The 25,745-nt window shown below is 41.7% G+C and overlaps 1 protein-coding gene across 4 annotated transcripts in view; it reads left to right on the top strand.

Annotated features, from left to right (window-relative positions):
• The window catches only part of col27a1b (collagen, type XXVII, alpha 1b), a 591,175-nt gene that overhangs the window by 113,079 nt on the left and 452,351 nt on the right, over positions 1-25,745 (top strand). The window lies entirely within an intron of this gene.

Genomic DNA, 25,745 nt, shown 5'->3' with positions numbered 1-25,745 from the left:
CAGATTATCCCATTGATGATTTATGAATGGTCAATTATTAGTGCATTAGTGAAATACTAGAGTTTGCTGTAATAATGAATCTGTTTGCTCTTTTGCTTACTGCTTTTCAAATCTCTCTTAATTCCTACTACTGTTGAAGAAATTATCATCAGAATAGATTTCTCAGACATCTTCTGTGCAGGATTCTTCACCTCTGTGCTACGCATATAGCTTCTTCTATTTGAAAATTTTGCACCCCTTGTCTTTCTCATTAAAACATTTTAGACAATACATCTATAACTCCTTAATTAATTGATCCTGTTGAATGAGCATGCAAACCTCCATCTCATGGAGATCTGTCCATCATTTCATTCATTCTATATGGGAAATCTTAAACAACAGGATAATAGCTTACATTCTTCCTTCATTTGATGTTGAATCAGAGTTTATAGAACAATCATTATTATCAGCTGCTAGATCTCCCCTTTACCAGTTAAACCATTATTACTCCTTAAACTGTAAACTGTTGACAGTGATTTCCATCTCCTGATCCATTAGTCCAATATCTTCCTCCTTGTTCTTTACTCAACCCTTGCAAAACTCATTCAGATGTTCATTTTCAAGAAATGTGTTACATAAAGATGCATTGTTATGAGAAGCACTACTGTGATCCAAGAATGTCGGCTGGAAAATTGCCTAGTGTAACTGTGGTCGTTTATTTAGTTTTGTAGAATCAGAGTGGAAAATGTAAGTAATTGCAAAAAAAAGCTTCTCATTCATTCTAGTAAAATAACTGATACTTATTTTCCATTCATACTGTAATATGGGAAATTAAGCAGCTCCAAAGTGGCTGAAATCTGATTTTCAATACCAAACCATCATTAAGATCTCAAATTAAAGAAAGGCAAAGTAAATGCTTCCGGGGCTCAGCACATGAGGGATCCTGTTGTGGGTGGTTTCAGATTTTGAACATTACATTCCAGAATGCATTACAAACTCATATTTTGTCTCTGTGTTCCGAAAGACCCATGAACATTCCTTCATTATTTTATTCTTTTTGCATTATTTATTTTGTAATTTGTAGGTATTTTTATGTCTAAATATATTGTTCTGCTGGGAAATGTCAATTTGGATTTCAACTTCCCTTTCTTAGCTCAAGCTTTAGAAAACCAAATAAAGAATATACCATTTCTGTTACAATATTCTTCGGAATTATTGGTTAACAGGCATAGCTGATGTATTTAGTTTCCTTGCTGAGTACATTAAAAGTGAGAAAATCCTCAAGTTCCTCACTAGTAAACCCCAATCAGTTTGGATTGGCAGCATCTCCTCCACAATCTCCATCAGCACAAGCGCATCACAAGGCTGTTCCACTTGCTTTACACTTAAGACTGTGAGGCCAAGTGCATTTCCAACGCCATATGTAAGTTCACTGACAACATCACTGTTGCTGGCAGAATCAAAGGTCGTGACAAACTGGCATGCAGGACAGGGATTAGAAATCTGGTTGGATGGTGCCACAACAGCAACTCCTCACTCAATGTCAACAAAACCAAAGAGCTGCAGGAGAAAGATACCGGAGGTCCCTGAGCTAGTTGTCATTTGGGGATCAGAGGCAGAGAGAGTCCATGACTTTAAATTCCTTAGCGTTACCATTTTGAAGGACTTGTCCTGGGACAAGGATCACTACAAATGAAGTATGGCAGCACCTCTACTTTCTTAGAAGCTTCTACAGATTCGACACGTCATCAAAAGCTTTGACAAACTTCTCCAGATGCACAGTGGAGTGTATCCTGACTGGTTGGAACACAGACTGGTATGGAAACACCAATGTCCAACAATAAAAAGCCCTAAAAAATGGTGGATATAGCCCAGTTCATCATAGGAAATATTCTCCCCACCATTGAGCACATCTACATGGAGTGCTGCCACAAGAAAGCATCATTAAGGACACCCAACATCCAGGCCATTCTCCCTTTTCACTACTGGAAGTAAAGAAGCTTTAGATCCCACACCACCAGTTTCAGGATCAGTTATAACCTTCAACCATCAGGCTCTTGAACTAGTGTGGGTAACTTCAGTCACCTCAACACTGAACTGATCACTGACACAACATATGGGCTCATGTACAAGGACTCTACAACTCATGTTCTCAGTATTATTTATTTTCTTAATTATTATTATTTGCTTTTTTTGTATTTGCAGTTTGCCTTCCTTTGCATATTTGTTACTTGTCCATGTTTGTGTGTAATTTTTCATTGATTCTATTGTAATTCTTCGTTCTACTATGAATGCCTGCAAGAAAATGAATCTCAAGGTAGAATATGGTGACATATACATACTTGGATAATAAATTAACCTTGAAATTTGAGTCAAATATAAAAGTCTAAAATGGGTATAAGTAGATTCTAAAAGTAAAAATTGCTGGAATTGCAGATCAGGTCAAGTCATATCAATGAAGAGAGTGAGAGAAAGAGGTTTATTTTTCAGTTCAATGACCTTTCATCAGAACAGCTATAATTTCTGTATTTATACATCTCTAAAACATTGTTACACTTCAGAACTGAGGTTGATCCACAAAGTATCCAAAAAATAAAGTAAATTAAGATTAACCATCATTATTTTGCCAAAAAAATCCAAAATGTTGTGAAGATATCTTCGAAACTTTCCTCCAGGATTTGTGGATATTCTGGATGGTGACTTGCAGGGTAATGTTCAAGATGGGTTTCAGGAGGTCGTGTTTCAGGCTTGGAGGTTTGAACATCTCAGGAATACAAATAATCCTTGAACCTTTTCCTTTGTTCACCCAGTGATCTCTTTCTATGTCAAAACTCAAAGTACTGTGTCCATTTAGGGAGTCTGGCGTTGGGCATGTCACATTACTCTCATGCCCAGTGGAGCCCCTGTGATTTAAAAGTGGTTCACATTTTAAAGGGTCATATGATGATAGTTTATGAACAGAGAACAGTTGGGTGCAGTGGAAGAAGGTTGGCAGAGGAACTTTCTCTTGAGCATGTTTAAAGAAATGCTTCAGTAAAGAAGGTAATGCTGACTTGAAGCTCATCGTCTGAGTAAACACATGTTGTCTGCATATAACAATTCAATAATTGACCACGGTGTGACTTTGGTTCTACAGTGTAGATACTATTGGTGGAATAATCTGAAGATTAGCTCCACTCTTCTGGAAATTTTGTTGGAGGTCAGTTGTGACCTTTTGGCATGAAAGATTCTGACAAGTGTCAGGGAATTGCCAGAGCCTAGTTTTTAGCAAGACTGGTTCTGTTGTATACCATTGATTAGGATCGTGTCTTACATGCCATCATAAAGTGAACATAGGCAAACAACTTTAAAGAGGGTGTTTTACGGATACTTGATTGATGGAGTTAAGTGCTTTAATGAGGACACAAGATCACAATAGTGGTTGGTGCTGCTCTCTACAATTTTTCTTCGGAGCTTTTGTAATGAATATCTTGTCAATTGTGTCTCAAGATAGATGGAATTATAACACTGATCTGTTATTATTTTTGCTAAGGGGCAATTTGGTTACCAATCATAACAGAATTTATAGCATCTTCTCTTGCAATCTATTCATGTTCCTCTCTCTACATCATAGTTTGAGTCAAAGTTTAAGTTATATTTATTAACAAAGTACATATATGTCCCCATATACAACCATGAGATTCAATTTCTTGCGAGCATACTAAATAAATCCATACTAGAGTACTAACCATAATACAATCAATGAAAGACGATTCCAACTTGGGCATTCAACCAACGTGTAAAAGACAACAAACTCTGCAAATACAAAAAAAAGAAATAATAACAATAAATATGTAAGCAATAAGTATTATGAACATGAGATGAAGAGTCCTTGAAAGTGAAGCCCTTGGTTCTGGGAATATTTCAATGATGAGGTAAATGAACTTAAGTGAAGTTATCCCCTTTGGTTCAAGAGCCTGATGGTTGAGGGGTAATAACTGTTCCTGAACCTGGAAGCATGAGTCCTGAGGCTCCAGTACCACCTTCCCAATGGCAGCATTGAGAAGAGAGCATAACCTGAGTGGTGGGATCCCTGATGATGGATGCTGCTTTTCTGTGACAGTGCTTCATGTGTAGGTGCTGAATGGTGGGGAGGGCTTTACCCATAATTTACTGACTCATATCCACCATATTTTGTAGGATTTTCCATTCTAGGGCATTGGTGCTTCCATACCAAGCTGTGATGTAGCCAGTCGAAATACTCTCTTGCACATGTCTATAGAAGTTAGTCAAAGTCATGCTGAATCTTCGCAAACTCCTAAGGAAGTAGAGGCATTGCTGTGCTTCTTCATAATTGCACTCACATGCTGGGCCTAGGACAGCTCCTCCAAAATGATAATAATGAGGAAGTTAAAGTTGCTGTCCCTCTCCACCTATGATCCTCCAATGAGGTCTGGCTCATCCATATAATAATGTACTGATCCACATGCTGAGTTTATTACCTTACTAACAATGCTCCTAACACTTCAAGCCCTGAATTATGTCTATAATCTTGTTCCTGCCTGTTCTTATTGGCCCTGACGACCACCTTCCTCTCAATCCCTCCACTTTCTGACCTGGTGCTATGTTTCCCACCCTTCTGCCAAACTAGCTTAAACCCTCCTAAGTGGCACAAGTGAACCTCCCAGCCAGGATAGTGGTTCCCCTCCAGTTCCCTCTAGTTCTAGAAGAATTTACAGTGATCCAACAACATGAAACTCTGCAGCAATTCCACAGGCACTCATTCATCTGCTCTATCTTTCTATTCATGCCCTGGCAAGCATTTCTCCCTTTATTCCCTTTCCTGATTTTCTATACTCACTACACAGGATCCCTTTCCCATTTCAACCTATGCCATTGGCCTCAATGTGCACCATGACCTCTGGCTGCTCACCCTACCTCTTGAGAATGTTCTGCAGCCACTCTGTGACTTCCTTGACCCTAGCATCCAGGAGGCAGCATGCTATATAGGCAAACACAAGGAAATCTGCAGATGCTGGAAATTCAAACAACACACACAAAATGCTGGTGGAACACAGCAGGCCAGGCAGCATCTATAAGGAGAAGCACTGTCGACGTTTCGGGCCGAGACCTTTCGTCAGGATGCTATACAGGCATCTCTTTTGTGGCCACAGAATTTTTTGTGTGTCCTCCTAAACCAACAAGTGTTCTGTCACTATTGCACGCACACACACACATTTGTTTATGCCTCCCTGGTTCCATCTGGCTCCACCTATCATTGGCAAGCCTCTTTTCCACCTCTTTCATGCTGCTTTATACTGGCTATCTCTCCTGTTGCATGTTCAGTTTTGGTTTTTATAGTCTGCAAAGGAGTATAAGAAAATTAACGCAAATAGGTATTTTGCTGAATAAGAAATCTAAGGTGACAAAAGAAACAGAGCTTAAATATGAACTATAACAGATTCCATTTTTCAAATTTTCCTTCACTTTCCATGAATGAGAATGATTTCAAACTTTAAAATCCTTTAGAAGAAGTCTGGTGCACCTCATAATCATCACCCAAGGCAAACAAAAGTTTCCAATTGCTAAAAAAGTTCTAAGACACAATCATGGAATTTCTAAGCTCTTTGTGAAAACTGCAATTGATGGAAGAAGACCACATCAAGTATATTTCTGTATTGCAGCTTTTCAGTTATTAATCAGTCTACACTTGCCTTTACAGGTTCATGTCAAATATCATAATGTTAATCAGAAATGCAGGTGGTGGACCATTAGGTTTGTGGAGCAAAGGCAGATGGATATGGTTAAGATTTGGATTTCCCAGTATCTCATTCAGTGATGGAGTAGATCCAAAGTTTCTGACTGATATTCCCACTTGAACTAGATTGCATTAGATTTGTATTTCAGCAGATTTAGATAATGTCTTTGCCAGGACTAACAAGGGAAATGTGAGTTATAGAGTAACTATCTAATGCATTATTGTCATAATTGCCATTGGAATTTTATTTTTAAAACCTTGAAGCAATCTGTATGACCTTGGCCAGGAAAACATTTAAAGAAAAAATTCTGTAAGACACAAAAAGTTGATGGGCCAGCGAGGGAAGTTAAAGATGGTGGTAGATTCAAGGAAGAGATGTATAGCAGTCAGCCTGATCGCTGGGAACATTTGAGGACTCAGTCATGAACCAGGAAATTGATAAAGATGGAATATTATGGTACTATAAATTTTAAAATTGATAATTTTTTATAGGGGCTTAGGAAGCAAAAGACTAACAAGTACGGACCACCTGCAGACAGAAGCAAGGGAATTCATAGGCAGGAGCAATGAACTAATTACTTTTTAACTCTCTTCACAGAATAAGTCATACAATACCTGCCAAATTTAGCACCAAAAGAATAGATGAGCTTGAAAGCTGCTAAATTCCAAGCACTCAGTGATTTACAAACCAGAGTTTGAAAAGATATGCCTTTAGAGATTGTGGACACCCTTGTTATCGTTTTCCAATGTTTTATAGATTCTGAAATTTTTTTTTGGATAAGAGCACTGTTAGGAAGATACTGGATTCTCCACTGATGGGTATAATGACAAAGGAATTGAAAAGAACAGTCAACACAGATTTATGTAATGAAAAATAATGCTTGACTAATCTATTTTTTTGAGGAGGTGACTATTAGAATAGATAGCAGAGAATCGGTGGATGAATGTATTTTAGAAGGTATTCTGTAAGAACCTGCATAGGACTTGGATAAGAGAACTGAAGCACATGGAACTCTGGTAATATACTGAAAAGAATAGAATTTGGTTACTGACATAAATCGGGGGTAACACACACATTGCTGCTGGACTCCACAGTCTATGACAATGATTTGGAGAAAGGGGACAAATGACATAGTTCTAAGTCTACTGACTATTTTAAACTAGGAGGTACTGTGATTAAAGAGGAGGATATAGAAAGGCTTCAAGAGGATAAGGACAGGTTGAATGATTGTTTGAAAGTGTGGCAGATGGAATGCAAGGTGGAAAAATGTGGCTGGCTATAGCTGAAAAGAAAGTATTTGTTAATGGTTACGGATGTTCAAAGGGGCTTAGGGACGATTGTACTTAAGCCATTAAAAGCCAACACATATGCATAGCATGCAATAAAAGCAAACAGTTTCTATTATGAGAGGATTTGAATACAGTAGTTAGAAAACTTTATTGTGAGTGTACGTGTCCTTTGTGACACAACACCTGGAGCATAGTGTGCAGCTTTGGTCCCTTTCCATAAAAAAAACTGTATATTCCTTTCAATGAAGATTCACTTGACTAGTTCCACAGGAGGACAGTGTGCTCAGTGAGTAGATTTGGACTGCATTCTCTCCAGTTTTGAAGAATGAGAGGAAATCTCAATCAAACATGCAAAATTATGAAAGAGCTTGATAGGCTAGATGCAAGGAGATGTTTCCACTGATGATAAATGAAGGGACTGGAACAGTGTCAGAGTAAGGCTGAATACAAATGAGGTGATGAGATATTTCTCGCATCAGAATATGGTAATCCTTGTGCATTCTTTGCCCCAGAGGCTGTGATGCACTGCCATTATGTTTATTCAAAAGAAGGATTGATGGATTTTTGGATTAGGTAAATCATGGGGTATGAGGATTCTGCTGGAAAATGATGCTAAGGTGGAAGACCAGCTATGATCTTAATGAATGATATGACAATCTCTAAGAACTGGATCTTGCAACTATTTCATGTCTTTATGTTCTGATCTTTTAAAAAAGAAAAGCCAAATTCCACGGTTGCTTTCTCCAATGATTAAATACCTAGTTAGAAAGGGGAAAAATGCTGATTTAGCAGTTTGTATGAATAAATATTTAAAGTAGTTGGTGCAGCTATTTATTAAGTATTTAAATATTTAATCAAGGAAAGTAGTGAATAAAAAATGTTTCTTGTGTTCCCCTGGATTTTAGACTGATAAATGGGAATGGATTAAATATGGAAAGCTTCAGTGAACAGTGGTCTCTTGTGAACTTAGTGGTTTGGTTCAATTTCAGCTGCTAGAAACTATATATATATATAATATATATAAAGCTTTTTTTAGTAGTTGGCTGTACCCTCGACTGAATCAGAAAGCTGTGGATTCAAAGACTACTCAAATGTTTGAGCACATAATCTCAAGTAATATTTCTGTCTAGCAATGAGATAGTGCTACATTATTGATGATTCTGATTGTGTATGAGGCTTGAAGCCATCAGTCATAATTCTTTAGTGCAATCATACCACACAGAAACTGGCGCTTTGGTGCAGTTCATCCCTGCATACCTGAGCTAGACCCTTTTGTCTGAATTTGGGCCGTACTCCTCTATGCCAGAGGCTCCCAGCCTGGGGTCCATGAGCCCCTCGGTTAATCTTAGGGGTCCATGGTATAAAAACGGTTGGGAACCCCTGCTCTATATCTTTCCTATCCAATGGTTTTTGACTAATTGTTGCTTAAAAATTGTAATTGTACCCACATGTACCACTTACTCTGGCAGCACATTCCATATACCTACCACTTTCCATGTGGCAAATCTTGCTCCTCGGGTCCATTTAAACCTTTCCATCCCATTTTGAACTAGCAACTTAGCCAGTGTTGTCTGCTTTGAAACAGGCCAAATTAAATAACCAATTGTCTTGCACTGCATCTCTTGAGCAGCAATAAACTAGGTATTGTGGGCTAGCAGTCCATTCCATAGACAGAGCTTGTTTGTAAAGCTGCTCTACAGCTTCAAACTCATTGCTGCTTCCATTTACATTTTAAGAACTGAAGACTGGCTCCCATTTGCTACCAGAAGCTAAACAAGGCATATGGTTGGATGTTCAACTTTCACTGTTTGGTCTTACATGTGGTAGCTGTTGTGTTTTGAAAGCTGAGCTTGGCAAAACATGAGACCCCCTGACCCAGGAAGTGACTATCCTGGATTGGGGAAGCATGCGTTATGAAAATAGGTTGAGTGAACTTGGCCTCTTTTCCTTGGAGTGACAGAGGATATGTTTAAGATGATGAGAGGCATTGATCGTGTGGATAGCCAGAGGCTTTTTCCCAGAGCTGTAATGGCTATCATGAGAGGGCACAGTTTTAAAGTGCTTGGAAGTAGATACAGAGGAGATGTCAGGGGTAGGTTTTTACACAGAGAGTGGTGAGTGCATGGAATGGGCTGCCGGCAACAGTGGTGGAGGCGGATATGATAGGGTCTTTTGAGAGACTCCTGGACAGGTACATCGAGCTTAGAAAAATAGAGGGCTATGGGTAATCCTAGGTAATTTCTAAGGTAAGGACATGTTCGGCGCAGCTTTGTGGGCCGAAGGGCCTGTATTGTGCTGCAGGTTTTCTATGTTTCTATCCATCAGATTTGGGTGTAATTATTAGAGTAATGTTAATTGTGTGAAGTTTTGTGAGACATACAGAGGTCTTGTAGTTTTTGTGCTTGATGGAGTTGCTATTAGATAGTGATAAAACCTGATAGTATGATGCAGTGTGTGAGTAAAGCAAAGGAAATTTTTTGCAAGTGGCATTTACCACATTTCTTAACGAAGAATTCATTGCACCTTTTAAGAAGCAAATGGCACCTGTTGGATTTTCTGCTAAGCTAGGGCTTTTTTCTTTGGAGTGAAAGAGCATGAGAGGTGGCTTGATAGAGGTGCAAAAGATAGATTAGGCAGCCAGCACCTTTTTCCTAGGGTTGGAATGGCTAATATGCAATGACATAACTTTAAGGGGAATGATGGAAAGTATAGCTGGGATGTCAGAAGTAGGTTTTTGTACACAGAGAGTGGTGAGCGTGGGGAACGCGCTGCCAGGCATAGTAGAGGCAGATAAATTGGGGAGATTAAAGAGACTGAGAAAGGCACATGGATGAAAGAAAAATGGAGTCTATGTGCAAGGGAAGGTTTAGACCTTAGAGTAGTTTAAAGGTATACTACGACATCATGGGCCAAAAGCCCCGTACTGTGCTGCACTCTTTACGTTCTATATTCTTTTGCATATTACATCAGCTTCTTTAGCCTCATCCTTTCACGATGGTTGATCTTGAAGGCTTGGACATTTCTGAGGGTAGTGCCCTTTCCTCCGCTTGTTCAAAGCATCAGAAAATTGTTACATGCAGACATGCCATGGCCTTTCAAAATGTACAATTGATTTCAACCGAAGTTGGTTGCAACAAGCCCCAGAACTCCAGCTATGACTTAAGCCAACACTAGTTGCTTTCAGCTTGTTTAGACATGGGCTGCATTTTGTGACCAAAGTCTGTTTTTTTCATGCTGCTGCAGAGTTCCTTGTAAAAGTCAATGAGTCCTTCATGATGTCCTGCGCTTTGGGAGAGGATTACATCAGATCAGGGAAAGCCCTTGTCTGGCCAGTTGTATTCCATCAAGTGAAGCTATTATGTGGCTTCTTTGGAGGGAGCTCTGTGTCAGCTGGCTGTAAAGGTTGTCCTCCCAGCCTTTGGTGATAAGGTGCCTCTTGTGGTCACAGATAAGGTTGGCTTGCGGAAGAGGTACGAGTGCCAGTGGGCTCTTTTTGCCTTGCTCTCTGCATGGATCTATCATGTTAACTATTCCAGACACCTAGTAAGCCATTGCCAGATGGAAGTGAGAATGCACCACAAACCTCTTCTGTCTGGGAGTTTACGTGAGACCTGCTGAGGAACCTTGGCTAGCAGACTGGCAGGAGCTGGACATGAATGTCTCACTTAGCTATCACTCAGCATTCTTACAATGGCTGGGTACTTGTCATAGACCAACAGGTGACCTTCATGTTGCGATACCATTTGGTTACTGTGGTCCTGACCTTGCCTTTGCTGCCAACATCCAGAAGAAACTGGAGGACTTCTTCTGGGATAAGAGATTGAATTGGGCTTCTGCTGTCGTTCCAAGTCTTTCCAGCATTGCAATCTGGCACGGCTGTGTATTTGAAACCAGAGAGCAATTCTCTGGCTCCAGACCTCAAAAATACCTGAGTAGAGAGCATCCATCAGCATGTTATGTATTGGCAATCAATTCATTGCTTCAATATGTCTTGCAACTCCCAGTGGCAGGCATCAGCTGTGTTTCTCTTTTCCCATGACCTTTTCAGATTCTGGGATGGGGTCACTTCCAGTCACAATGCTTCTCTACCAGCAAAGGAAGAGCTCCTGCATTTTAGAGTCATGGCCAAAATCTCCGGAACTGAGTGTCGAGGGGAACAATGAGTGTGAACAGTCCCCCCCATAATGAACCCCCTCAGCTCAGCCAGAATTGTTCATTAGTCCCAGGCCCCTCAGCCCACCTTGGAAGCAGGTCCACAAGGCCTCGCCATCTCTTGAAAATGCCCTGCACACCACCCCACACCTGCATGGGCGGTCCTTGCACACTCTCCCCTTCTTTGCCCTTCCCTGCCCTGTAGACTCGCTGTGATGGTCAGTTTTGCCATCCAGTGGCAAGGGCGGCACCCCTGTGTACGTTTATCTATACGGAGTCCACCCACACGACATCGGGGAACCTGCAGTGAAGAGTGTTGTGTCAAGTATTTAAGCTGGCTCATGGTCTCTCAGGCTGCCTGTTATTCCTGCAGCATGGAGTTACATGTTCCATGCGTACACAGAATGTAAGAGGCAGTAGCCCCTCTTTGAGGGTTTGAAGTGTCCTCCTGTTCTCATTGCACATTGGTCTTATACTCATGTTCTTTGATAAGCCAAACAGAGCTGGATGCAGGAGCTGGTTCTCTCTTGGGCCTGGCCATGGTAGTCATTCACAGATCTAGGCGGCAGGAGTTTTTAGATAAATAGATACTTTATAGATTCCAAAGGAAATTGCAGTGTCACAGTAGCATTACAAGTGCACAGATATACAAATATTAGAAGAGAAGTAAGAAAGAATAAAAAAATGAGTTAGCTCAAACAGTCTAACAGGAGAGGGTTATGGTAACTTCTACTTTACAAGAAGACCACTTGACAACTTGATGGCCAAAAGAGCATCTTTATGTGGGATGACAAATGATATTTACAATCCAGAGGCTTCCAGGTACCTCGTGCGGCATGGGTGGAGGAACGATATACAATGCATACTGGGAGTAAAAAGAGCGGAAGTAAAGATCCCGCCAACCCAGGTAGTATTAACTTACTTTTAATAATACTCACATTACAACACTTCTCCCCCTTTAAAATCCAACATTCCCCAAATATAGAAGAACTGTGAAATAAAAACAGTTGTATCATCAGCAACAGGTTACCAATACAAAAATACCTAAAAAAAAAAATGGCAAAATCAACATTCAATCTAACAACAAAAGAAACTATCCAATCAAAGATTCAGTCTGTCAGGAGGTTTGTGAGGGCGCTGCGATCTATGCACTACCCCCGGTGACCCAGCAGGCACCGCTGGTGAGGATGTTTTGGGTGGATCTAGTGTTGGGGATACGAGAGGGGTCTGTATGTCCGCGTAAGAATGTCCATCCTCTTCAGGGGACTCTGCCCCCTCTGCCAGTGCGTCTCCCTCTAGCAAAGTCACTGGTGGACATGCTTCCCCAGTAGTCTGTCTCACCATTGGAAACTCCATGGAACTGTCTGCCTCTGAGCTGGAATCATGACGCAGGCGCACATGGTCCTGATGTCTGCGGAAAACACGCCCATCAGTCAGTTTAACAACATAGGAGACTGGACCACTCTGCTTAAGAATAACACCAGGTTGCCATTGCTGATTGTTTCTCACATAGACATTGTCATCCGGTTCTAACGGTCTGTCTCGCGCATGTTGATCATGTCCCTCCTTCTGCTTTTCCTGCTTTCTCTCCACTTTTGCCTTCATGTCCAGGCGCAGCAGGTGCAACCTTGACTTGGGCCTATGCCCCATCAGCATCTCTGCTGGAGTGCGTGCAGTCGTAGTCTGTGGAGTGAGGCGGTATTTAAACAGGAAACGTGAAAGCCTGGAACTAAGAGAGTTCCCTGTCATCCGCTTCAGGCCTTCCTTCACTGTCTGAACAGCCCGCTCAGCCAAACCATTTGAGGCTGGGTGGAAAGGGGCCATCCGAATGTGATGAATGCCATTCTGCCGCATGAACTCACCGAACAGCTCACTGGTGAATGTCGGGCCAGAGTGTCAGGCAACCCGTGGACTGCAAACACTTGCCTGAGTTTGTCTATGGTTGAGGGGGCTGTGATGTTGCTCATGATGTGAGCTTTGCTCCATTTGGAATGTGCATCTACCATTACAAGAAACATCTGTCCCATAAAGGGGCCAGCAAAGTCCAAATGTAGCCTAGACCAGTGGTAGACTGGCCACTCCCATGGGTGCAAAAGAGCTGGTGGTGGCATGTTCTGATTAGTCTGACATTGCGTGCATGATTTTACCTTGTTCTCCAGATCCTGATCCATTCTTGGCCACCAGACATAGGATCTTGCAAGGCTTTTCATTCGAGGCACCCCTGGGTGAGTCTCATGAATTTCTTCCACAATCTGTGAATGGCCAGGGGGAGGCACGATGACCCTCAGCCCTAGAAAATGCAACCATCCTACAGACTCAGTTCAGTCTTGCGTTTGGCATAAGATCTCAGTTCCTCTCCTTCCACAACTCTGGGCCAACCTTGTAAAAGGAAAGTCTTGACTTGAGACAGGACTCAAATCTCTGTCCATTACTTGATCTGGGTTGCCTTTACAGGTGTCGCAGACAGCCTCTCCAATGAAAACACAGTCTCTGGAGGCACATATGTAGTAACAGGCGTCTCAGGTAAAGGGAGTCGACTCAGCGCATCAGCGTTTGCATTATCCCCACCCACTCTGTACACGATAGTATACTGGTAGGCTGACAATGTGAGAGTCCAATGCTGTATCCTGGCTGAGGATAGTGGTGGGGTGCATCTGGATTTCCTTAAAAAGTCTCATCAGTGGTTTATGGTCCGTACAAATTGTGAATGCACATCCATAGAGGTACTGATGAAAACGTTTGACCACAAAAACAATGGCCAGACCTTCTTTGTCTAGCTGTGAATATCCCTTCTCAGTAGCCTTCAGAAAAACCAATAGGCTTCTCTGAACGGTCCTCCATTACGTGTGAGAGAATTGCCCCTACTCCATAGGGTGAAGCGTCACATGAAAGGGTGATCTCCTTGTCTGGGTCATAGTAAACGAGCAGCTTCGCTGAGTGCAGGAGTTCTTTCACTTTCTTGAAAGCTTCCTCCTGCTCTTCACCCCACTGCCACTTAGTGTCATTGTGAAGCAGCTTATACAGTGGGGCCAAAACCTTTGAGAGGTCCAGAAGAAACTTGCCATAATAATTCACCATGCCCGAAAATGATCTGAATTCAGTGACGCTCTAGGGGCTTGGGGCCGCCTTAATAGATAGATAGATAGATAGATAGATAGATAGATACTTTATTCATCCCCATGGGGAAATTCAACTTTTTTTCCAATGTCCCATACACTTGTTGTAGCAAAACTAATAACATACAATATTTAACTCAGTAAAAAAATATGATATGCATCTAAATCACTATCTCAAAAGCATTAATAATAGCTTTTAAAAAGTTCTTAAGTCCTGGCGGTTGAATTGTAAAGCCTAATGGCATTGGGGAGTATTGACCTCTTCATCCTGTCTCTCACTTTTTCCTCCACTGGGCAAAGCCCCTCAGCTGTAATCTTGTGTCCCAGGTAGGTCACACTCAGAGACAGGAAAACACATTTTCCACGTTTCAACCGCAGCCCTGCATCTGAGAGTCTCTTCAGCACCTGTTCTAAATTAGCCAGATGCTCCCCCTCCGTGGCTCCCGTGATCAAAATATCATCAAGATACACTGCTACATGCGGAATCCCCTGCAGCAAAGAGTCCATTGTCCTTTGGAAAATGGCGGGGCTAGATGCCACTCCAAACACCAGGCGATTGTATTTGAATAATCCCTTGTGCGTATTGATGGTGACATACTCCTTTGAATCCTCGTCGAGCAGCAGCTGTTGTCGATACCTTCGTAATGCCTACTTTGTTGAAGAAGTGAAATCGTTTCATTTTCACTCTTGTACGTTTCTGGCATCTCCACACCTGAAGGCCTGAAATCGTAGTGAGCAAAGCAGTTCTGAATTGTCTTACTGCTGACGGAAATCACTGCTTTTTGAACACAAACACATGTAACTGACGCTGTTTAAAAGCTTTAAGCACGGTGCAGTGTCTAATGGCCACACAAGTTTACGTGACTGAAGCTCATTAGAACCTGTTTGCCGGCAGTCTCCTGCCCTAATTCAGTGCCATAATGACAGAAATAAACAAAGGGGATCCCAGCTATTTCCTCGATTAGTTTGTGTCCTTTAAGAGCTGTCCCAAATAAACGGGCTGCCTTGAATAACCAGTTGACTGGAATCCTCTGTAATGAGGCTGAATGCTAATCCATTGCATAATGTGACCATACAGGATCAGTACTCAGTAAAATATGCTTAAATTTGAAGATCTTGTTGCACTGAACAGATACAGTTTTCTCATGAATGATGATTCCAGTGTGATCACATTTCAAGCATTTATATTTAACATCAGTTTGCATTATTTCTGTAAGTAATGAGGTTTCTCATTTGCAATCATGCAGTTTTGCAGGAGTTTACATATTTACACAAAATGTGAGAAACTGCATGATAAATACTCACTGCAGCTCTCTGATAAGTTAACATTTATCAGTAGAAGGCCTTCCACGGAGATCTAATTGCAATATTCAGTTACCTGACTTCAATTAGGTTGTTCACACCAGCTGGAGCAGATCAAATTGTTCATGGCAACTGGGTTTGAATTAGATTGTTCACACCAGCCGCGTTCATATTGAATTGTTTATACCAGTTTGATGGTAACAATATGAGCTGGACAAAATTATCTGTGACATTGCAGCTGTCTTAAGTACGGTATTTTGAATTTCTGGCTTAGGGTGGCTAATAATGCTTGTCGTCATCTCCTCGCTGGGAAGACTTTAGTTTTTTAGAAGGTGTGAATAGCAGAAAGATTTGTAGAATTGTTCAATACATATCAGGCAGTGTGAATCTGAAATACTGAAGTACAGCTAGGATTTTTTTCAAAAGTGGAAGACAACAGTTATTTCAGCTGATTGCAACAACCAAACTGTGAGTCATAATTAATTGTTGAAAGTTGGCCAGATGTCAGCTGGGTTATATTCCAGTTTGGCTCACTTTCCATTGGTTCAGCATTGGACTGAGAACAGTTACATTGAATCACTTTCCTACCAGAACATCTGTCAATTCGATTGAAACAATTTGGTGCAGCTGAGCTATCCAAACTTGCTTCTACGCATTGTTACGTATACCGTAACTGGATCACTTACCAGCAAAGATAGAGAGGTCCGCTGAAGTCTGATGGTACCATTTTTAAACATTTTTATTTATAAAGGGGCACAAAAGTAAGGTTAATACAAACATTCAGATAACATACATCGTCAATACTCAATCTAAAGCGCAGGTATAGTAATAATCAATAAGAAATTAGCTCTATCGTTGTCTAGGGGTAAGGTATATATTGTCTGCTGTATATCTAAAAGTCTCTTGCGGTCACTGCAGTTCCACCAGCTGCCGTCTTTTGGGGTGTCGCGGTGGTGCACTTTTGTTGGAGAGAGAGAGATAGAGATTGAATGAAACAGTTACCCAGCAGGTTTTTCCAACCTTTATGAGTTCGATCCGTCGGAGTCTCGTTGGAGAATGGCCGCTCACTTGTGGCCTCTCCTGCAGCTAAGCCGTTTTTCCGTGGTGAGGTCGCCAATCCCAGGCAAGGAAAAGACGCACACGAACCCCCCCACCGGCTGTCGCTATTAAACGCTGTCACAGGATTTCTAGTGTGTCTTCTGGTGCGTCTGGGGAAGCCGTCTTTACAACCCCTCTTTTATCTGAACTCATGGGGTCTCAGATGTCAATCAGGTTGGGATGATGCAATCTCTCTCCGTCTCTCCACCCACGTTGCCCTGAAGGTATACACGTAGTACAGTTCCCAATTCACAAAGGTGTCTCCATGAGACAATGACCACAGTCGCCAGCTTTTGCCTCGCCGTGAAACGAGGGACACCGCATGTATCTCTCTCTTCTCTTGGGTCATTGACCCCCCCTTCACTAGGGCTCTTGCGATTCTCACAAAGGAGGGGGCTGGGGTCATAACAGCATGAGCTCCCTGCAATAGCCAACCGGCACGGTGTGCAATTGCATAACTTTTAACTTTGAACGGGAATCAAGAGCTGTAAAGATGAAGAGTCAATGCAATGAAAATTTACCCTGTTGTTAACTACCAAAATAATAAATATGCAAAACTCTATAATATTTTTCATCAGTAATATCCATTTGTCATCCTAACTGAGGAATGAAGAGAAATTCAGCCCTTTAACCATTCTTGGCATTAATTTCCTCCTCCACCGTGAATGTAGTTAGTACAACTACACTGGAGTCATTCGCCGAGAATCTTCTCAAATCCATGTCCACCAAAATGATTTAGGCAAGCACTATGTGGGAATGCAAATTGCAAATTCCCCTCAAGTCATATGGTATCCTAAGATAGGAACTATGGGGTTCAGTGTTTGTCTCTCAGCTGTTCACGATGCATATCAGTCAGTTGATTAAGGGAACCAAATGTGAAACTTCTAAATTTGCTGATGAAACAACCTGGTGCTGTAGTGTGGGAGAAGATTTATAAGAAGCCATAAGGTGATGTAGATAAGTGAGTAAACATCTAGCCAACACATCTTAGGATGGATAAAGGTAAAATTATCCAGTTTTTCATAAGAAAAAAATGCAAGGTAGAGTACTTATTATAGATTGGGAAATAGAATAGAGACACACAATGACACCCTTCATTTTACGATTTACATTTTACATTTACTGTTGTAGTGTGAGTATTATTAAAAGTAAATTAATACTAATCGGGAAGCTGTTGGTAGCAAGAGGCGGGATCCAGGGTTGGCAGGGTCTTTACTTCCGCTCTTTTTACTCCCAGTATGCATTGTATATAGTTCCTCCACCCATGCCGCACGAGGTACCTGGAAGCCTCTGTATTGTAAATATCATTTGCTGTCCCAGATAAAGATGCTCTTTTGGCCATCAAGTTGTCAAGTGGTCTTTTTGTAAAGTAGAAGTTACCACACCAATCACGATGTCAAACTACACCTGTCTGCCTGCTCACAATCCACTCTCCCTCTATTCCATGGATGTTTCTCTGCCTCTAAATGCCTCTCAAATGGCACTATTGTCTCTGCTTCCACCACCTTTGATAGTGGATTCCAGGAACAACTATTTTCTGTGGAAGAAAAAAAGCATCCTGCACTTACCTTTAAATTTACCCCTTCTAGTGTTTGACATTTCTACTTAGGGAAAAAGATTCTGACTATCTACCCTATGTATTCCGCCCATCGTTCTCTCAGGACCCCCCTCAGCTTCCAGCGCTCTAGAGAACAACCCAAGTTTGTCCAGCCTCTAATTATAGATAATACTCTTCAATCCAAACATCCCCCTGCTAGGCCTCTTCTGCGCCTGATTCACCATCAATAACTCTCAGAGATGTGAGGCGAGATATAGGCTTTTATTCGCTGGAAGAGAGTAGTCAGCAGCAAGAGACCACCATACAACATCCTGGAGACTGAGGGAGGAGCAGTGCCTCCAATCGCCTTTATACAGGGGTCAGTGGGAGGAGCCACAGGAGCAGTCAGCGGGGAGGGGGGGCATGTCCAGACAGGTATATGTAGTTCACCACAGCTCTCCACGGACTCCACACCTTCCTGTAATGGGGCAATCTGAACTGCACACAGAATTGATTAATGAAGACATTTGTCACTGAAAGCAAATGTACAGGAGCAGTAAATAGTTAGAAAGGTGAATTTTTTGTTGATCTTTTTTGCCAGTGGTTTTGGGTATAGAGCATGGATGTTTTGCTACAATTATTAAAGGCTTTTTTTTTTTGTAAATCTGGATTATTGCACACAGATCTGGTTTCCCTATCCAAGAAAAGTCCATTTCCACAAGGGGACTGCTATAAAGGCTGATCATACTGATTACTTCACTGGTTTATGAGGATAGTCAATCCATTGTTAATCAATATTGTGTACACTTCTGGTTACCCCAGTACAGGGAAGTGGGACTGTTGAATGAGAGAGATCAGATCATAAAGTCCATCATTCACCGGAGTTCAGAAGAATGAGAGGAAATCTCATTGAAATATATAGTGGATTTGACAGGCTGAAGATACTTCTGGCTAGGTGTCTAAAACCAGGGTATAAACATCTGAAAGAGGAGGTGCAGTAAAATTTCATGAATGATCTCCAATCATAACCCTAACACCCATCTAATCTACCCTACTGAGACCCTCAGGCCACCTCCCACATATCTCCTTTCAAATAACCATCTGCTTGCTTCTCTTTCTGGGATCCTCTTGTTTTCTCCACCATCCTCTCTTCCTACCTCCACTCCTCTTACTATCCTGTCCTCCTTCCATCTTCAATGCTCTTCAGCTAATCTCTTCCATAAATTCTATTCTTCACGGAGGTGAGGACTCACAAGTGAAGGACCTTTGGGTGAGTTTTGGGATACACGACCTTGTGTAAAAGAACACTGCCTGTCGCAAAACCAGCACGAGTCTTTGCACTGCATTGCTTCAAATGCGCATTTCTGGAAATATCGCAACCTCTGGCCTGCCACCCATTACATGAGATGATAAACAGAGGTCCTAATACCTTTTTAAGTAATGGCAAGACTTTATCTGTGTAATTTTTGGATTTCTTCAAGTAACTTGGTCAATGTTTAGCTTGGTCAATCGCCATTTTAGCACATTCACTGCATTTTGTAGTGTGTAAATCATTTTGTTGTTTGCAGGTTAACTGTTGTTTAGCATTAAAATATTGTAGTTATACTTCAAGTCTACTTAACTGGTAGTGAAGTGCACTATGATATCCTGAAGTCATGGAAAGGCTACGTTAATGCATACTCTCTTTGCTAAGTTTTGTTTTATGTCTGTTTGTGGAAATTGCCTATTTAATGTCCATGACATACAGCAGAAAGACCCTTTAGCTCATTCTACTGAGTTATAAATCACTCCAGTCACATGGTCTTATTGTTGTGCCTGGTACCATACAAATGCCTTGTGCTTTATAGGTTATGTGAGAATGACAGCAGAATAAAAACAAGCAGCTGTGAATTTAGTAAGTTGAGAACTTGTAGAAAATTTTAAAAATACGATATATCAGGTCAAATTCACAAGCATTGGGAATTTAACATTTTAATATTTAATAGTCAAAGGTGAACAGAATTTGTGAAAAATGACGAACCCTTCACCATCTATTTTTCATGCCAATCCAAGATGATTGTCATCTTCATAGTTCCTGAGTACAGTAACATTCCAACTCCATTCATAAACTCCTGTATTACAAATACAAGTAGGAAAAGCAAAAGTTGTATGGGCCTCAGTCTATATTTTACATTATGTAAATTGTTGTGAGAGAGATCTAGTGCAAACAAAAGTATTTTTAAAAATTGTATTTGGTTTTGTAAAAATGATATATAAGTGATATCTTTGTAATTTTGAAAACATCCCCTCAAATCAATTCTCCATTGCTCAGTGAACAGTGATCCTGATCAACATAAACATAACAGTCACCTAAAACTGGGTGCATCACAAGGACAGCACTGGCTGTTGCATTTTGAGAGCCTCATCTCTGTTGAACATTAATTGAAAAGTTGTGCTCGGAAAACAGATGTTATGTTCTTTGTTCAGAAAAGAAAAGGCCAAGCAGCAGTAAATCATGAAGTTGGCAATATGAAGACCTCATGAATAATAAGGCAATATAAAATCAGACCTGTTTATCAAAATAGCATCAAGGATCCACAAAGAAAAGCAATGATATTTAAAATAATGTGAGGATTGGAGCTCTGACAATCATGGCAGTCCACAAATCATTCAGTAGGAAATCTGAACTTTCAGAACCAATGCCACATGCACACAGAGCTTGAATCCTCATTGGTGACTTTAACACAACAGTAACAACTGCCAGCAATGCCAATGAAGATATAGAATTGTGGAAACTTGGGCACACTTTCTAAGCCTGCTTCTGTTTGAGGCCTCCATCAATAAGAGTTGACCATGGATATTGCATCCTAGGTGTCTAGATATGCAAGCCTGGGCAGTAAGATATGGAGAGCAAGCTGTTTCCCAGCTCCCCCTCTCCGTGCATCTGATGAATCCAAAGGAATGACAGATACAGTTTGGTACCAGTAGCGTCGCAGGAGTTGCCAGTCAACATTGAATACAACATAGGACTGCCTTAGGGACTCCAGCTCCGGATTTTCCTTCATGGGTTTATTCCTGAAGCCTTCCCCGTGAGTGGGTATAGCCACAAGGCAGCAGAGATTTGAGATCAGAGTTTTCCTTCTCCTAGATGAGCTGCCAACCATGGCTGATGAGCCCCTTCTGCCCAAAGCGACTGGTTTTAAGGCACCAATAACCCTCCTTTGCCCCTTTTCCTGTCAGTAGAAACGGTTCCACTGGGCTTAATAGCTAAGTGGCACGTGAAGGCCAGGAACTGGACTTGGTTGTCAGAAGCTATTTGAGGCACATGATATTGGGAGCATTTAATAGGAGCTTGTCCTCTCTACCATCCCCAGCTATGACGAACTTAAGGAAGCAGGCCTGCTTAGTGACAGTAAAATCTGGAAATAAAATTACCAATATCAGCAATAAAATCCCCAGTATTAATTCTGCAAAATGATACTGTACTCAGTACTACATCCTCAACTCACCCCATGCAGTCCAAGTCAATCCTGTTACATTGCCAGAAATTGTACTTTTCCGCCTTGGTTACCATCTCAAGGAAGCACATATGGAGGCCTGGCAGAACTCAGAAGCCAATAGAAAACAGACTTGATACACAACAGCAAAAAAAATTGGTGAACAGTTGAGAAATATCAGAACAATCAACAGCAAGTTGCAACAGCTAATTGAATAATACAGAAATTGTTTAAAAATTGCAAATCCGCAAACAAACAGCATAAAAGGGGAATGGCTTTCAAGAGGATGGAAAGAGAATACTTCACTGCAACTCTAATGGGGAAAAAAAGCCTTCAATTATTTGGAGATAGCAACACCACAGCACTTCATGGTGAGATAAATAGATAAAGAAATATAGGCAAAACACACAAAATGCTGGAGGAACTCAGCAGGCCAGGCAACGTCTATGGAAAAGAGTAAACAGTTGACGTTTCAGGCTGAGACCCTTCAGCAGGACTGGAGAAGGGTCCTGGCTTGAAACGTTGACTGTACCTTTTTCCATAGACGCTGCCTGGCCTGCTGAGTTCCTCCAGCATGTTGTGTGTGTTGCCTGGATTTTCGGCATCTGCAGATTTTCTCTTGTTTGTGTAAAAAATATAGGTCAGTGGCAGGGGACTGACTGTTGATAAAGGTCCTCCCTAGCTTACAAATACCTGATTTATGGACAATATGTACATGTGTAAGTGTTGGAAAACTAGCATGAAGGATGTTGTTAGATTTCCCAGCTCCTATGGGGCTGCCTTCTTCTTCTGCCAGTGGAATTGTGAATGGAAATTGGCATTTCCACTTGCTTTCTTCTCTCGCCACTCCCTCATCCCCCTGGGATCAGTAAGCAGATCCACTCACTCACTCGTGTTGAGGCCTGCTGCCAGCCACTCTTGCAATGCCTACTCACACTCTGATTTTTGCTGTTTCTTTGATCCTCTACTGCATGTTGTTTTTGTTCATTTCCAACTTATGGACAGTTCTCAAGAAAGACGCTGTTTTAACCTGGGGAATGTCTGCATAGCTCAATACCAGTATGAGATCTCAATGGTTTCCCGGGATCTTATACTTCCAAAGCTAGGTAAGGACCTTTCGGATAAAAAGAGCTTTCAGACAATTGCTTTGTCACATTTACAACCTTTGTGTGAGCATTATAAGATACAAAACAGCAGAATTAGGCCATTTGGCCCATTGAGTATGCTCTGCCATTCCATCAATATCTAGAAGAGTATCATACCTACTTTTGAATAACAACTCACCTCCAAACAAATTGCCTTTTGCCAGGCATGGCATGCAACGACCAAGTACTGAATCATACCTAATGCATTGAAGATAGCTTTCTGGAAAAGCTGATCACCTCTGCGCATTTTATGAATTTCTAAGTGGTACATGATGGTGTCCATTGTCCAACATTACTTTAGATGATTTGAGATGTGATGAAGAGCCAGTGAGTATTTTGTTCTCAAACTTCCAGGAATGCCCTCCACCTCCCCCCCATCTACTTTTCCCTTTCTCACCTTGTCTCCTTACCTGCCCATTGCCTCCCTCTGGTGCTCCTCCCCCCTTTTCTTTCTTCCATGGCCTTCTGTCCTCTCCTATCAGACTCCCCCTTCTCCAGCCCTGTATCTCTTTCACCAATCAACTTTCCATTTCTCTACTTCACTCCTCCCCCTCCCAGTTTCACCTCTCACCTTGTGTTTCTCCCACCCCTCCCCCATCTTTTAAATCTACCCCCCCATCTTTTTCTCTCCAGTCCTGCTGAAGGGTCTCAGCCAGAAACGTCGACTGTATTCTTTTCCATAGATGCCACCTGGCCTGCTGAGTTCCTCCAGCATTTTGTGTGTGCTACCCGGATGTCCAGCATCTGCAGATTTTCTCTTTTTTGTGATGTTGTTGAAAATGGTAGCTTTTATTTCAAACTTTGAGAACTGTTCAGTTGCAGGCTTCTGCATTGCAACAACCTCCCCCTCAGAAAACATAATAGTACTGCTGATCTTTAGATCTTAAGACAATTGAAAAACGAATCCATCTAAACACACCTAAGTTTATCTCTGCCGATGTATAGCACAGGAATGTAAGAAGCTGCAGAAGAGTAGTGGGTAGTGGACTCTGCCCATTATATTATGAGTACATCTCCCGCCCCCCACCTCAGGAAGGCAACATCGATCATCAAAGATCCCCACCATCTGGGCAATGCCATTTTCTCACAGCTGTCATTGCAAAGGAGGGAACAAAGTCTTAGATCTCACACCACCAGGTTCAGGAATAGCTAATTCCCTTTAACTATTTGGTTCTTGAATCAGCCGACACAACCTCAAATCACTAGGGTTTGGCAGCACTATAACCACTTTGGTCACGTCGACTAACAGGGACTTATTTTTAATCTTGTTTAATTCATGTTTTTCTTATATGATGTTTGAACATCCTTGTGATGCTGCTGCAAGTAAATTTTTCATTGCATCTGTGAATATGTGCTCAGTAGCAACATTATTAAGTATCTCCTGTACTTAATAAAGTGGCTACTGAGTACAATTGTGGTTTCTGCTGCTGTAACCCATCATCTTCAAGGTTTGACATGTTCTACTTGTATGTACTTGTGCATATGACTTTGGTGACAATAGCTGAAGCAAGAGACATCACCAATATCAAGCATACTATATATACCAGTCACACTAGCCACGTCAACTGACCCCTGCCCCCACTACTCAACATGTCTTTCTTCCCAACATCCTTCTTCAATTGACTAGCTGACTTTCAGCTCTCCGGAGTTCTCCAAATGCTTGCTAATCTGTATCCTCTGAAACCCAGGTGCACTACTGAACCAACATTAACGTAACAGAAGTGAGGAATTCCTAGAGTTAGTTAATGGCTTTCACAGCCCTGCTGAAGGGTTTCGGCCTGAAACGTCAACTATACTCTTTTCCATTGATGCTGCCTGTCCTGCTGAGATCCCCCAGCATTTTCTGTGTGTGTTGCTTGGATTTCCAACATCTGCAGGTTTTCTCTTGTTTGTAATGCTTTCATTGTTCCCTTTGCTTCCCCATCTAGATTTTTACAATTCCTTTGAAATGAATTAGGATTTACTTACAACTAGCCAAATGTACAACCCAGGAAGTGATAGCCAACCTAAAAGCTGGGGAATCATAGTAAATCTAAACCCTAGCATGTGTGCAGCCCAGCAAGAGAGTGAACTGACAGATTCTGACCAAGCGTCATGGCATTATCCAGTGGAATCTGATTTACATTTTCCAGTTTTTATTTAGATTTTACATCCTGCTCGTGTTAAGTGGATTGTAAATGGAGAGGTATCGTAGAAATTAAAAACCCCTAGTTAATCATTCCTTCAAACTTCGTGGCCAATTTAACTGGCAAGTCCTGGCCAATCAGGGAGACAGTTCAAGCAAGAGAGTTAATTAAAATTCAGAAGTTACAACCTGATAGCATCAGCCAGACCATGACTACATTTTGATGCAATACACTCAAAATGCTGGTGGAGCTCAGCTGGTTAGGCAGCAGATGAATAAACAGTCGGCATTTCAAGTCGAGACCCTTCTTCAGGACTGAGAAGGAAGGGGGAAGACACCAGAATAAAAAGGGAGGGGAGGGGAAGGAGGCTAGCTGGAAGGTGACAGGTGAAGTGAGATGGATGGGAAAGGTAAAGGGTTGGAGAAGAAGGAATCTGATAGGAGAAGAAATGGACGATAGGAGAAAAGGAAGGAGGGGGGAACCCAGGGAGAAGTGATAGGAAGGAGAGAAGAGCTAAAAGGCCAGTGTGGGGAATAGAGGAAGAGGGAACATGTTTTTATCCCGGAAGCAGAAATCGATGTTCATGCCATCAGGTTGGAGGCTGCTCAGACGGAGTATAATGTGTTGCTCCTCCACCCGGAGGGTAGCCTCATCTTGGCATAAGAGGAGGCCATGGTCTGGCATGTTGGAAGGGGGATCCTGTTGACTAGCATTTCAATACACTAGCCAACAGAAGGCCCAAAGAGCTAACTTAGTGTTTCAGTGTTTCCTTATAGCACCTCCACTT

Source organism: Hemitrygon akajei, chromosome 7 (assembly GCF_048418815.1).
Source record: "Hemitrygon akajei chromosome 7, sHemAka1.3, whole genome shotgun sequence".
NCBI classification, from domain to species: domain Eukaryota; kingdom Metazoa; phylum Chordata; class Chondrichthyes; order Myliobatiformes; family Dasyatidae; genus Hemitrygon; species Hemitrygon akajei.
Note: the sequence above shows the minus strand (reverse complement) of the source record. Positions and strands in the feature narration are given on the sequence as shown.